This window comes from Cupressus sempervirens, chromosome 1 (genome assembly GCF_028749045.1).
Source record: "Cupressus sempervirens isolate cs-2001-9-10 chromosome 1, ASM2874904v1, whole genome shotgun sequence".
NCBI classification, from domain to species: domain Eukaryota; kingdom Viridiplantae; phylum Streptophyta; class Pinopsida; order Cupressales; family Cupressaceae; genus Cupressus; species Cupressus sempervirens.
The window spans coordinates 248,267,452-248,283,850 of NC_143118.1; positions in this window are offsets into that span (position 1 = coordinate 248,267,452).

The window sequence follows — 16,399 nt, forward strand, 5'->3', positions numbered from 1 at the left end:
GACGTTGATTCTCTATCATGATGAAATTATGAATCTATGATTGGGGCTCATGAAAAATCATAGGGCACAAATGGCGAATTGTCAAAGTAGGCTACTTGGATTTGCAAACTGGAAACAATGTCAAGATAACAATTTTTGCAAATGGAAATGACTTGGAAAAGTGTGCATATGGATTTTTCATGATCTCAAAATTGGAACATATGAAGTGTCTGACCCTTGAAACAAAGTGCAAAAAAAAATTCTTCATCTGGGTCAACTGGATCAAAGATATCATTGGTTGAACAGGGCTTCCCAGAATTGTGAGCAAATACATAAAGGCACAAAATAGTAAATGACCAACTTTGAGGGTTTCGAAACCTAGTCAAACGGATTTGAAATGACTTGAAACCTAAAACATAGGTTCTCGAATATGAAGACTAGATATTTCAAACATGGTGGGTCATGAAACATTTTTGGGTGCGAGATATTCACTTGCAAACATGGCCTCCTGTCACTGTTTGACACTTCGGTGAAAATGCAGATTTGATAATTGCTCAAAACAGGACTTCACGAAATGGCTTAGAACGTTAGTTTAACTTCATGAAACACATAAGCATACTGAATGAAAGGTGCTAGAAGCATTAAACACCTTATGGGGATCAAAGGTATAGCTGGGTACAAATTCATTTATGTGTAGTTAGAGGGCTTGAAATCTCAAAATTTTCAATATGTGACTCAAAATTAACCATGGAATTTTTAGTCCCGACAGGTAAAACCCTACTCCAAAAAGAGATGGAAATAATGTTAAAAGAACTAGTGAAGGACTGAAGAAGCCTCCAAACTAGGGAATGTTCTAGAAGATAGGAACAAAATATGATCATGAAAAACACCATTGAAGCATGTAGAAGCTACAAAGCTTTGTGGAGAGTAGCTACTGATCTAAAGAACCTCCACTGAAATAGAACCTGACTAGTTAGAGAAGACTATAATTTGCATTGAATTAGGAGGCACAAAAAGGAAAACAATAGAACTCAAAGATATAGATGGCATGAAACACCAAAGCCTGAAGAGTTGATCAATCGAATTAAGGAAGCATGCGAAATAATAGAAGAACCCCCCCTATTGTAGATAAGGGTGAGGTGATAGGCAACTTGAAAAGTGGGCCAAAAGAACTACATGTTAAGGAAGCACAATCAAGATGCACAAAATAGTACATATGTGTACTGAGGTGATCAATCTTAGACATGACATGAGGCTAATGTTTCAGAAGGGACACTCATTATACAAAGGAAGATGGTAAAAAAAGGCAAAACATCAACCCCCCATGGAACTTTATCAGAGTAGTGCATGTGCATTAAGGTACAAGAAATAGAGAAGCAAAAGGCTATGGAGGTAGGAATTGCCAGATCCATAGATGAGACATTCTTGATGAGTAGAAAGATGGATTGCTATTATCAACAATGACTGAATCTCAATTATCAATTCTCAATTAATGTTTACAATGAAAGATCATCCTTATAAAGGAGATTGAAACCCTAAAAAGGTCTAACCTAGGTTGCATAATAATAATTAATAAAAGAATTAATTATTAGATGCCTAAAGTTTAGCTTAAGCAACTAGAATTAATTAGGAAATGATCTAATTACTCTAACACATGTCACATGAGTAATACAAAATTGTGCCAAGGGTGACAACACAATTTAGAGATGCCAATTAGGTGAGGTTAATCAACTAGGTTTGTGATATTGGCTAGGATTCCTCGTGTGCATATGGACATGGAGATGGTAACTTTATTGATCAAGATGGCATTAAAAACTCTCTATCTTTCATCTCCTAACATGAGAGATTACTATGACTATTGAGAACATATATTGCATATGGAGGCTATTAACTCAAGGGTTAGTGTTGGTGGCCTAACAAGTAGCACAAGAGGAGCTAGTACAAAGGATAACAAGTATAAATGTGCTATTGTGACACAAGAATCTAGTGGTAGATTGGGTTTCAAATCAAGTACCAATAGATAGGATAATACCTTTATATTTTTAGTTTGGTGGGGGGATACATATGTCCTAACAAGGATGATAGGGATTACATTGGGATTGATTCCTATTATATGTGAAATAGTAGAGACAGGGAGGCTACTAGTAAAGAGTACTTTAGTGTTGGAAAAAAATTACAAGGAATTCCATGACATATGCTATCACTATAGTAGGAGCTACCACCTCATTACAAGTATAGGCATGGGAGCACATTTCTATCACACAACTAGTGGGGGGAGAGGAGAGGGATGGAGCACATCCTTTGACATCTAGCTAGGGTGGGAAACAATACACTGCAAACATATGGAAGGTATTGATTATTGGAGTGAGGCACTTAGTCGATTGAGATATGGTATTACATGGTATCCATACAAGAGGATAGGTAAATATGCAAAGGGTGATAAACACATAACTTTTTTGCAATTTCATACTTATCACTACACACTTAGATCATGTCATAGAGAGATATGGGCCACATAAGGTGATGCATTAGTTATGTATGTTTCAAGATGTGTCAATACTCAAGAAAAGGTAATTACAATGAATCATACATGAGAGGGTGGGGGAGTTTGGGTGCCCATTAGATAATGGATAGGATATTGTAAAAGTAGAGGAAACTATAACTAGTGGTTTTAGATCCTACTAGAGGCCTAACATATTTATGTGTTACAAAGACACGTGGGGCCTGGTTTACAAATCCATGAGCAATAAGTGGATATGGGTCAATTCCAATAAGTGTTAGAGAGAAGTAGAAGATATAAAGAGATAGGTATGTATATAAACACCCAAATAGGAGAGGATGACCACAAGAAAAGTATAAAGAGTCTAGGTTGCAACTCAACAATCTAGGAGAGGAGGATGATGTTGGAGAGATAGGGGATAAAGAGAAAGATGAGAAAAGAGATATAGGGGGCAAAGACATGGAAAATGAGGGAGAGAGAAGGGGGATAAATATAAAGTTAGCTAGTACTAAACAGAGAGGGGCCATAACAAGAGGATGCAATAAAGATCGAGGTAAATAAGTTTTTATAGACATTTCCATAGAGGGTGGGACAAGTACTACACATACCACCTAGGTTTGGTAAGGAGGGGAGAATGATGACAAATACACACATGAAGTTTCCATATTAGTTGAGGGATACAACAAGAACATATAGATGTGGGAACTACAAAGAGACACACTCTTTAATGAGAGAGAGAGAGAGAGAGAGAGAGAGAGAGAGAGAGAGAGAGAGAGAGAGAGAGAGAGAGAGAGAGAGAGAGAGAGAGAGAGAGATCATGCATTTATGGATAGGGATGGTTTGTAGAGGTATGGCCTAGTGTTGGAGAGAGATGAACTAAGGAGAGAAATAAATGATTTGATAACAACACAAGATGCTCTAGAGAATGGACAAGAAAAGATAAAGAATAGGATTGGATGATACCAATGAGAGAGGGAGAGAAAAAGTGCCGTAGAGATGAGGTAAGGAAAGCTACTATGGGGGCTAGTGTAGGAGTGATGAAGGCTATGATGGAGAAAATTGGAAGAGATTAGAGACCTCTTTAATTAATTGAGGCACTATGGTTGTGCTTGCTAATAGATTGAATATGGAATGGGTTATATAGAATATTTATTTATTTGATCTTTATGATGATGTTTTTCAACAAGATAGGCTATGTCACCCATGACATGTCATACAAAAATGTTGAAAATTCTCTGTGGTCATAAAAGGAGGAATAAGAATTCATAGCTTTCAAAGATGATGTGCAACTGCATTTTTTAATTTATTAATTGAGTAAGAGTTTTATTCTCCAAAGAATTATTTATTTCATTTGGAATATTTTGATTCTACATATAGAACTAATGTTTTCACCATACTCTAGTTATTAAGTTATTAATTTTGACAGTAAAAAATGTCTAACATTCTACAATTTGAGATGATTTATTTTCAAAATATATTTATAAGCACTAATTTCTAATTTAATATAGGTTACTATCTAAGGTTAAAATTATTTTTTGAATTCACAAAATAAAAAAAATAAATCTTAGCTTCATTCTCGAAGCTTCTTTGAGAATTCTAGTGTCATCAATGGTTGCCTTTGCTCCATTGATTCTTCAAGAGCCCAAAATGAAACCTTTAAGGATCCATGGCTTGCAAATCTTGTTGATTTTAGTTGATGTTTCTTGTCAAGGAGAACATCAGGTACACGTGTAGAATCATGGTTGACTTGAAGACATGGGGATTGATTGTTCTACAGATTCTTCATGTTGGTGGGTGTTTTATGATAGAATTCCTATGATTTAAATTAATTTGATTTTTGATTTCTAATAGTTGGTTATTAGACTGGATATAAGCAAAAAATGCAAATACCATTGTATAACTTTGTAAACTCTAATCCATTAAAAAAATCTACCACTATCTTTTTAGGGAGGCACTTGAAGTTTTGGGGGTTTTTTTTGGCCATGTCCTAGGAAAGATTTGAGTTATAAACATTTTATATGTAAGTGGAAATAAGATCAACATTGAATTTCATACTAAAAAATCATTACAAATGGATGTGAAACTAGAATTTTAGGGATCTAGTTCAAGGCTCTAATTAGATTCATTAGTGTTTCATACATCTACCCCTGCAAAGACTTGTTCATTTTCATAATGTTTCAAAGATATGGAACAACCTATTTTATAGCTCTTGCTTTATGAGCTAGTGGAATGATGCATGTTGGAATCAACTAGGGGTACTTATGTGCGCACCCAAACTAGAAATCCATTGTCTAATGTATTCCTTTGCCACCAATATTTATATCCTCGCCCAATACATGCAGATATGTGAATCCCAACTATCACTTGACTATTCACCTACTATACTCTTCACTTGATTATAGAATACAATTGCATAAATAGATGTGTACATGCTATGGATAGATGTATTGGTTAAAGGTTAATAAGAGATTTCCCTACTTCAAGACTAGATGTAGGAAAGTTTTGTCGAACCATGTTAAATTATGTGTTATTTATTTTGTCTCCATTTTGTATCATTTTCGTAGATGCTTTTATTTGTTTTATCTTCTTGATTAAAACTTACAATTGGTATTAGAGCTTGTAGGTTGAAACCAAGGAGAAGATATGGAATATAGTGAGGCTCTTACTTTGACTTCAATAAAAGTTGCAAAAAATGATTGGGTACTCAACATAGGGACATCATTTCATACTATCCTACATACAGAGTTTTTCAAAACCTTTTGAAGCATCAATTTTGCTACATAAGGTATTTCTTGTTGATGATAAATTTCTAAATATTGTTGTAAAAGGAGACATTTTTTTATAATAAAATTAGCCAATGGAAATAGTTGGCTGCTATAGGATGCTAAATTGTTGGAAATGTAAGAGTGTAATTGAGAGGGGAGGGGTGAATTAGTTACCAATTTTTTCCCCCTATCCTTAGATGTCAATTCAAACTTTCCACTGATCATGCCATAGTGTCCAACTCGATTAACACTAAAATATTACTATCACTTGATTAGAAAAGTAATTTTATGATTATTAATCTATTATAACCTTTAGTAACTGAGTGGTAGAAACCTAAAGCATAAAGAAAATAATATGAACACAAATGACACCAAGATTTAATGTGGAAACCCAATTTAGGAAAACCACCATGCAACTAGTTACAATGTTTTTCACTCTTTTAAAGTGAGCCATATTAGGAGCCAACCCTATTAAAGGTTACAAAACATACTATTAAGAATGGCCCTATTAGAGGATTTAGATCACCTTGTTAGGAGTGGCCTAGTTAGAGGTTTTCAAACACTTCAACCTTGAAATGTCACCTTGCTAGAGGATTTACAATATGACTATTAAGTCAACTCTATTAACAGTTTTCTTTACTACTACAATGGTTAGAAGGAAACATCAATTTTGACCTAATTAATGAAGCAACTATCTTTGCAGATTCAAATCTTAGTTTTGGCTTAACTTCTAGATCCTTCTTGATTAGACTTTCTTTGCATCTTATCTTTCACACTTTCCCGCGCTGCCTTTTACTTCACTCATATATTCATCTTATTTTATATTCCACTTCTTACCTTCTATCCTCACAACTTGACCTTTTTTTTAATATCATAATATTTGACAAGTTGGGTTGAATACCCTTCCAGATAATCAATCAACATCCAAATAGTTGGCCCCAATCAATTAACTATTGGACAAATACATTCTACTATCACTCGCTCAATACTAGGATTGAACACTCAGTCAATCCTACAATTGAATGCTTTGTCAATACTAAGATTGAAAGCTCGGTCAACACTGTGAGTCCTTTGATGCCCAACCACTTGGTCAATACTTCAAGAAGGATTCCCTTCATTAATAAACTACTTAGTTAATACTAGAAAAGTCTTCTTTACCCGATTGCTCGATTAATACTGAGATATACAAGGTTAATACTTCAAACTCTTTATTGCTTGGTTAATACTAACATTTGTGTAACATCAATGACAACATACAATTGAAGAATTATTTCTAAAAAAATATCTCTTTAGAATTGATGGCAACACAATATGTCAACATAACTGATAGAAGTATGAGCAATTGAATAATATCCTTAGTTTCATTTTGATTCTCATCCATACCAACTCCCTTTGAGATTCTGCTTGGATTTGACTCTGCTACTTCCCTATCAATACTCTTTTGTAAACTACTATCATTTTCTCCCACTTTGTTTTACATTCCATCATTTGAATATTTGCCTTCTATTGGGATACAACACTCTCCCTCTTTTACTTTGATACAAAACTCTCTCTCACTCTTCCTTGATTAAGTCTCCCTTTCTTTTCCTTATTGACATTGAACTCTCCCTCTTTGACATCAAATGCCAAAGGATACAAAATTTGAAGTTACTATGTACCTTTTGTACTAATTCATATGCAATGTCCTCTACATTTCACTACATCAACTTGATAGATCTTCAATGGAACTTGGTTGATGCCTCACTAACTTTTTGCTTTAGTGAGCATCAAATAGGGGAATAACCTCTAGTTTACCTCTTAGAAACATAAATGCATCCTTAGGTAAAGCCTTAGTAAATATATCTTCTATTTGATCCTCGGTGTTCACATATTCTAATCTCACCTCTTTGTCTTGAACCAATTCCCTTAAGAAATGATACTTTTTTGCTATGTGTTTTGTCTTTGGGTGCATCATAGAATTTTTGGATATATTGATTGCACTTATGTTATCACAATAGATGACCTCTAGTTTCTTGATTTCTTCCTTTATTCTTGACATTAATTGCTTGATCCATATTATGTTAGAACAATTCATTGCTACAACAACATACTCTGTCTATGTCGTGGATTCAGAAATACAATTTTCTTTCTTTCTTGTTCAAGACACTAACCTTTATCCAAGAAAGAATGCTCCTCTACTAGTACCTTTTATATCATCAATGCTTCCTACCCAATCTACATTAGTAAAGGCTCTCAACTCAAGATTTCCTCCTTTCTTACACCATAAACCATAATATTCAGATCCTTTTAGACACCTCAAAATTCCTTTTACTGCCATCATATGATTTTCTTTTGGATTAGCATAAAATCTTGCAAGTATGCTAACCACCAATGCAATATCAGGTCTGGTGTGTACTACATACTGAAGTTTCCCAATCATTGATCTACAAGTAGTCTGATTTACCTCCTTTGAATAATCATTCTTTGAGAGTTTATGTTTAGTAGACATAGGTGTTCCAATTGGCTTGGAGTTTTGAATTCCAAATACTTTCAATTTTTCCCTAATTTATTTTGATTGAGTAATGTATATGACATCCTTCATTTGATGAACTTGTAGACTCATAGAGAATTTAATCTCTCCAAACATAGACATTTCAAATTATTTCTTTATTTCTTTAGCAAATGACTTGCATAACATCTCATGTCCTCCGAATATGATATCATCTACAAATATTTATACAAGAAATATCTATTCATGTGGTCCTTACTTAATATATAAATTACTATTATCATTTTTCTTTTCAAAACCAATCTTACCAAATATCCATGCAATCTTTCATACCATGCTCTAGGAGCTTGCTTCAATCCATATAAAACTTTATGAAGTTTGCATACCATGTCTCTTTTTCTTGGATCAATGAAAACTTCAAGCTATTCAATGTAGATTTCTTCTTCTAGGACTCCATTCAAAAAAGCTGATTTAATATCCATCTAATATAATTTGAATCTCTTTTGTGTAGCATATGCTAGAGGTATTCTGACTCCTTCAAGTCTTAAAACAAGGGAAAATGTTTCCCCATAATCAGTACCTTCTTCTTGAGCATAACCTTTGCATACAAGCCTTTCTTTATTCCTTGTTACTTCTCCTTTCTCATTTAAATTATTTCTAAATATCCATTTTGTGCCAATCACATTCTTATCCTTAGGTCTAGGTACAAGAGACTAGGTTTTGTTCTTTTCTATTTTCTCAATTTCTTCATTCATTTCCTCTATCCAACCTTCATTTTATAATGTATATTTTACATATGTAGGCTCAAATTCACAAAAAAAAATGTACCTTTTAATTTTTTAATTTTTAGTATGCCTTTTGTCTCTCCTCCAATTATTTTTTTAGGTGCATGTTGTCTTCTGACATATTTAGCAAGTCTTGGATCTTTCTTTCTTAATTCTAAGCTTGGTTCACTTAGTTCTCCATGTTCTTGGTTCACTTAGTTCTCCATGTTCTTCTATCATCTGTTCAGGCTCCTTTGGCTGATTTGGTTGTAACTTAGGTTCCTTTAGCTATGACTCAGGTTGCAATACCTATGACTCAGGTTGCACTACCACTCGGGTTGAACTATTTGTAACTTGGGTGCTTCTGTGTATGAATCGGATTGTATTGCCAACTATTGATTAACTGCAACTAATTATAGTAAAGTCTCAAGTTTCTCCTCAAAGTATATAAACTTTCTATAGTCTTCAGGCTCCTTGCTACTTTTTTCTTCACTTCTTTATGTAAACTCATCAATCTTCACATGTGCACTTTCAATTACTTTGTGAGTAGCAAGATTCAAACATTTGTATGCCTTGCTTTTATTGGACTAACCGAGGAATATACCTTCATCACTATTTGCATCAAGCTCCCCTTTCCTTACATCTTTCAAGATATAAAATTTTCTTCCAAATACTCTGAGATAAAAAAATATTAGGCTTATTTCCATACCATAATTCATAAGATGTTTTATTTGTACCTTTCTTTAGTTGAACTCAGTTAAGTGTATGAACTAGTGTGTTGATTGCTTCTCTCCAGTATTTTGGTGTAACATTTTTTTTAGTCATTAGTGTCCTTGTACATTCCATGATGGATATGTTCCTTCTTTCTACTATGCCATTTTTCTTTGGAGTTTTATGTGTTGGTGTTTTTCTTTTGATTCCTCTTTCATTGCATAACTCATTGAATTCATTTGAGATGAATTCACCTCCTCTACCTAATCTCAAGCATTTTAGATTCTTCCTTGTTTGTTTCTCAACTCTAGCCAAATACTATTTGAAATTTTGAAAAGCATCAGACTTATCTATTAAAAACATTATATTCATCATTCTAGAATAATCATTAACAAATAGAATAAAATATATGTCTCCACAATAAATTTTCACACTTGGGAAGATGCACCAAGTTGTGGTGTGAAAAAGATGACAGTTTTTTCTTCTTCAAATTTCCAATAGTGCACACATGCTATGGCCTAAGCTTAAACTTGTGGATCCCAGGCCATAGAACATACATGCTATGCGATTCTCCATAGTGTGTGTTATGGAATTCTCCACAGTGTGTACATGCTATTAGAAATCACATAAAACAAAAACCCCGACTCTCTCTCTCTCTCTCTCCCTCCCTCTGTCTCCCTCTCTCTCTCTCTCTCTCTCTCAATTTCTCCTTCCCTCCCTCCCCCTCTCTGTCTCTATCCCTCCCTCTCCCTCTCTCTCTCTCAATTTCTCCCTCCCTCTCTCCCTATTCCATCCCCTCTCTCTTTCTTTTCATCCTATCCCATACTCTCTCTCTCTCTCTCTCTCTCTCTCTCTCTCTCTCTCTCTCTCTCTCTCTCTCTCTCTCCCCCCCCCCCCCCCCCCCTCTCTCCCCATACTCTCTTTAGCTCTATTTTTATTTATTTTACTCTCCTTCCTTTCTCCCTCCCTCCCTACCCCACCCCTACTCTCTCTCTCTCTCTCTCTCTCTCTCTCTCTCTCTCTCTCTCTCTCTCTCTCTCTCTCTCTCCCCCCCCTCTCCCTCCCTCCATCCCTCCCACTCCCTTGAGTTCTATCTCTATTTATCTCACTCTCCTCCCTTTCTCCCTCTCCATTCCCTACTCTCTCTCTCTCTCTCTCTCTCTCTCTCTCTCTCTCTCTCTCTCTCTCTCTCTCTCTCTGTGCATCATATCAGATACTCTTTTCCCATTCCCTTCTCTCTCTCTAGACTTATCTCTCCATCCTCTTTCTCACTCTCCCTTTCTTTCCCTATTCTCTCCCCATCCCCTCGCTCTCTCTCTCTCTCTCTACATGCTACCCATACTGTCTCCCAATCCTCTACTTGCTCTCACTCTCTACCCTCTCTCCCTCTCTACCTCTATCCTTCCCTCTCTCCATATCCATCCTCACTATTGAAATACAAGGCTTACAAAGTGTGTGCACACTATAGTGCATGTGCACTATTTAAGCCTTGAATTTAAAAATGCTTTAAATAGTGTGTATGTGCTATTCCATGCACATGCTATATAAAGCATTGGATACCACCAAGCTTAAGGCTTAGATTTTCCTTGGGGATCCAACCTAAAGGTTTGGAGGCTCTAAACTGGTCTGGGACATGTTTTGTAGCAAGCATACAAAAAATCCTTGATTTTTCTTTATTTCTCTCCTTCATGTTTCCTTATGGTTGAGTATCAATAAAATAAGGTTATATGATATTTTAGATCTTTGTGTTAGCTATATGACCATATAATTTATTTTGAATTCATACTATTTCAATCCTTTCAACTATAATTTCTTTTGAATGTATGTCCATTTTCTCTCAAAAACCAACATGTACTTATTGGGGTGTAGATCTCATCTTGTTCATCAAATTTTACAAAAAGTTAGTTTTTTAGAGACTAGACTCCATTCTACACACTTTGAAAAAAATGATTTTGGATTTTGAATTAGTTTTCAATAATTTTAAGGGGGAGCACATAGATATTTCACATTTTTGAGATGTGTCCACTTACAAAATTTATTAAAAAAAATACACATTATAAAATTAACCAAAAAATTTGGGATAAAGTACATAGTGTTAGGTAACTTTTGACCAGAGTGATTAAAGAATTAAAAAAAAGTTACAAATTTTAAGGGGGAGCACACTTTGCACTATGTTATGTTTTTTTTGAAAAAATAGTACCACTTTCTATTGGCCCCTTTTTTGAGTGCCTAATGCTAAACCATTTTGAAAAAAAATTAGTAATTTAGAAACTAGATTCAAAGGACTGCTACTTTTTTTTGTCATTTCTTAAAATTTTGAGTCTACCTATCTTTAGATTCTTTTTGAAGTTCACAAATTGTTGATTTCAAAAGGAAAAAGTGGCCACTTATACCCCCTTTTGGCACTATAACTTTGTGCACTTACCCACCTATTGGCCCACAAAGATCTATTTAAACTAGTTCCAAAACTTCTTCAAAATTGTAGGACTTACTTCTAAAACTTAAGACTTACTTTTGAGACTCCTTTTACTCATCTTTATAATTTGACATTGTTTGCACTTGCCCATCTCATGTTTCTTTAGATAAGTTATACCTTTAACTCTTTTGTTCTTCCTTATTATAACTAGGTTATCAAAGTTAACATGACCCATTCTTTTATGCCATAGCCATCTTTCCTCTATTTGATCTAGCAAAAATTTACTTTTAGTGAGGTCTAGGTAAAACAAATTTCCTTTTATCTGATTGCTAGTTCCAATTAGATTTCCTTTTACATCTAATAGTTTACCTTTTGCATTGATGAATTCAACCTTGTATCATATATTGTTCAGTTGAGCTACACTAAGTAGGCTATGTTTTAATCCTTCAACCCAACTAGTCATGTGATGAGATCAACCACTATCTATGATCCATGTATCATTTTTGATAAAATGAGAGATAAGTGCCATATTTTAGCAATATGATCAACCTCTTCACATGAGAAACAAATCAATCAGATTTTGCCTCTATATTTTCCTTTTCCTTTTGATACTATTTTTGCAAGAAGGGCTTCAGTGACTTCAAGTTCTTCATCTAAATCATCTTCTTCATCATTGTCAACCTATTTTCCTTTTGAGTTTCCTCCTTTTTTACCAAGGGTTAGTTGGCTTTGAATGTAGATTCAAAATTGCTAGAGGTAGAATCCTAGTTATCAAACTTATGCAATTCAAAATTAGTTAATATTCTCACAAGTGCATCCAAGGTTATATCATTTTTAGGATTGCATCTCATCTCTTAAATTTATGAAACTCTAAATTCATATAAGTAGGAAGAAGTATTCTTAGTACCTTTCTGACTATAGTTTCATCATCAATTTTCCCTCTTGCATCTCTGATTGCACTCACACTTTCTTTGATTGTTTCATTGTATTGGACAATGGTCTCACCTTCTTTCATTTTCATTTGATCAAACTTGCCTCTTAAACTTTATACCTTATCTCTTTACACTTTTTAATCACCTCCATAAACTCTCTACAACTTTTCCCACATATCAAATGCAATAGGACAATCTTTGGCCTCATCAAATTAGAATAGTTTAGAGATGAAGCTATATCAATCATCATTGTATTGTGATCCTTTGCCTCTTTTATCTGCTCCATAGTCATAGGTTTATGTGTGGTACATATCTTTTTTCCAAGTGGAATAGACCAATATAAATGATGCTTGATAGATGTAGCTTCATCAATTCTAGCCATGCTGAAAAGTTGTCTCTGTTAAGCTTAGGAATCTTCCTTCTGTAAGACATCATGATCTTTAGGTTAGGTCCTTAAAACCTTTCTTGCAAGCACAAAATTCTCTAATACCAATTCTTGGAAATGTAAGAGTGTAACTAAGAGGGGAGGGGTGAGTTAGTTATGAAAAAAAAATTCCTTGTCCCTTGATGTCAACTCAAACTTTCCACTGATCATGCAATATTGTCCAACCCAGTTAACACTAAAATATTACTGTCACTTGGTTAACAAAGGAATCTTATGATTATTAATCTTTTATTTCCTTTCTTAACTTAGTTCTATAAAATTAAAGCATAAAGAAAATAACATGAACATAGATGACACCAAGATTTAATGTGGAAACCCAAATTGGGAAAACCACCGTGCAATTAGTTAGAATATTTTTTAGTCTTATGAAGTGAGCCTTGTTAGGAGCCAACCTTGTTAAAGGTTACAAAACATATTGTTAAGTATGAACCTATTAGAGGATTTAGATCACCCTATTAGGAGTGGCTTGGTTAGAGGTCTTCACACACTTCAATCTTGAAATGTAACCTTGTTAGAGGATTTACAATATGACTGTTAAGTCAACTCGGTTAAGAGATTTCTTTACTGCTAAAATAGTTAGAAAGCAACAACAATTTTGACCTAATTAATGAAGCCACTATCTTAGTAGATTCAAATATGAGTTCTAGCTTGACTTTTTGATCCTTCTTGATTAGATGTTCTTTGTAGCTTATCTTCCATACTTCCCCACTCTATCTTTTCCTTCACTCACATATCCATCTTATTTCATATTGCACTTCTTACCTTCTATCCTCACAACTTGACTTGTCTTATATATCATAAGATTTGACAAGTTAGCTTGAATACCCTTCCAAATAATCAATAAAAATCCAAATAGTCAGCATTAATTCATTAACTAATAAAAAATGCATTTTGTTATCACTTGATCAATACTAGGATTGATCACTTGGTCAACACTATGAGTCCTTTGATGCTTGACCACTTAGTTAATACTACAAGAAGGATTCCCCTCATTAATCGACTACTAAGTTAATGCTAGAAAAGTCTTCTTAACCTAACTATTTGGTTACTACTAAGATATACAAGGTTAATACTACAAACTCTATATTTCTCAGTTAATACCAACATTTGTGTAGTTCATCAATGACAACATGCAATTGAAGAATTATTTCCAATTAGCCAATAAAAATAGTTGGCTACTACAAGATGTTTAATATGTCCTCCACCTTAAAAATAATTCTATTTCAGTCAGACAATTGTTCTCTCAAGGTTGTAATATCAAGTTGGTATCCAATAAATGGAAGGTGATAAAAGGGTCCTTATTAATTACAAAAGGAAGTAAAATAGATACTTTGTATATGGTAGAGACTCTCAATGAAGTGGGAGCTATTCAAAAAAGTAGTGTAAAGTGCTAGCATGAGTTTCTTAGGAATCCACAAGAACAATATGTTAATTTAAAGGAACAACCAAAACAAAAGGTGAGAAAGTGGAAAGTAAACATCAATTTCAATTGTATACATATACAAGAAACTAAAAGAAGACAACATTTCATGAAGAAAGAGCTATTGTTATTGGTAAATGTGAAATTATGCCCATGGAGATAGATTAAAATCTTATTGAACATTTTACCACTGAAATGGAAATAGATACAATTAATGATTTGGATCAAAATAACAATGTGGATCTTTTTTATATATCTTATGTAAAAAAATGTAAAAATTTTGTAGAACATAACAAAGAAACTAATTTAGTTGCAAAAGAGGTTGAGACAACTAGATAAAATCTGGCTTGGCCATTTGAACCTTTTCATTTTTCCAATGATGTTTTTTTTCTTTTCATGGGTAAGAGGTCGAGGCCAAGATTAATTATTATGATGTGTTGTAATTAATTATGATTATTATTTATTAAGATGAGTAAAGTTGATCTCAAGATCTTGTAAATAAGAGGCTCACAACTTACCATTGTTTTGTAGACACTTGCCTATATTCCCAAGGATGTTAAGAGTTGTTGGAATTGTCCCATTCATTGAGATAAATGTGGTTGAAGAAACAATGTTTCTAGTAAATTTTTTTTATCCTTTTAAACACATTGTTAGGAAAGTCCATGTTAACCATTCATCAAAGGACTTTAGTACTAGCTGAAACTATAGCAAAAGTCTAGCATAGAGTTGTCGATGCTAAAGAGGCTTCCCTAAGTTGCGGTAGTGTTGTCTCTCCTAAGTATGAGAATGGAGATGACTCTGATACAAAGAAAGACATCGAAGGGAAAAACATCCTTGCAAAGGGAATGTATAAACAAGGTGTGAAGACACTGGTGATGAACAAAGATACTTAACCATTGGAGCAACCCATCATCAAGTTCATAGACTTGACGAGTGCAAAATATTTTTTCTTGGAACAACAATCAAGAAACTTCATCCACAATTTTTTTCTATTATGAAAATATGAGATCTACGATAGATAGGAAAGTATGTTGAAAAAGAAACAAGCCCTATTCATTGTAGGTTTAATTCAAGGGCTTTGTGAGAATCAAAATCACATTGTCCCCATCCCCTTTTTTGTGATCTTGTATCCCCTGACCCCTTTACTATGAATTTGTAACAAGTATATTAATTTATTAATAGAAAATGACTATTCATAAAAAAAAAATTACACTGCCAACAAAGAAGTCAAGCTAAGGGAACCAACATCTACAAAATGTCTAACTTTAAAAAAGTATGGATCTTGGAAAGAATAGTGGGAGTGGCAATGTTCCCGAGGAGTCATGGGCTCTATAAGAATTTGGAATACATTCTCAAATTAGTGGTGTAAACTACAATTCTTGGAGATATATAAAATGATTCCCTATTTTTGCAACCATGAAAACCATTTGAATTTTCAAGATTTGGTTTTATTTTATATTTTTACAATGATATAATCATATAGCTAGATTTATTTCCCTTTTCTATGTGAAGGCCTAGATATTTTTAGGGAAGCACCTTTTTTTGAAATTCAAAATAGTGCATGTGGCTCTTTTTATGTTAGGATTCAGATTGAAGAAGCTAAATGCTTTGGTATAAGGATTCTAGGATATATTTAAATGTATTTACTTCATCAATGTTTACTAAACCATACAATATAATACTATTTACAAAGTATTGGTGAGATGAAGGGTATAGATATAATTATTGTATGCTAGATTGTCCATTCTTCCCTTGCTTTAGTGATAGTTGTTCCTAGAGCCTTGGCCATTATAATAAAGAGGAAAGGGAAGATGGGGTCCCCTTTTTTATGTACTTTTGACATATGAAATAATCCTTCAAGCATTTCATCCACTAGGACAATGACCTTGGGAGTCAAGAATAAAATTTATTCATTGTTTGAAAACCCCAAAATATTCTAATACTTTACACAACAAGTGCACTAGTCTACTTTGTCATAG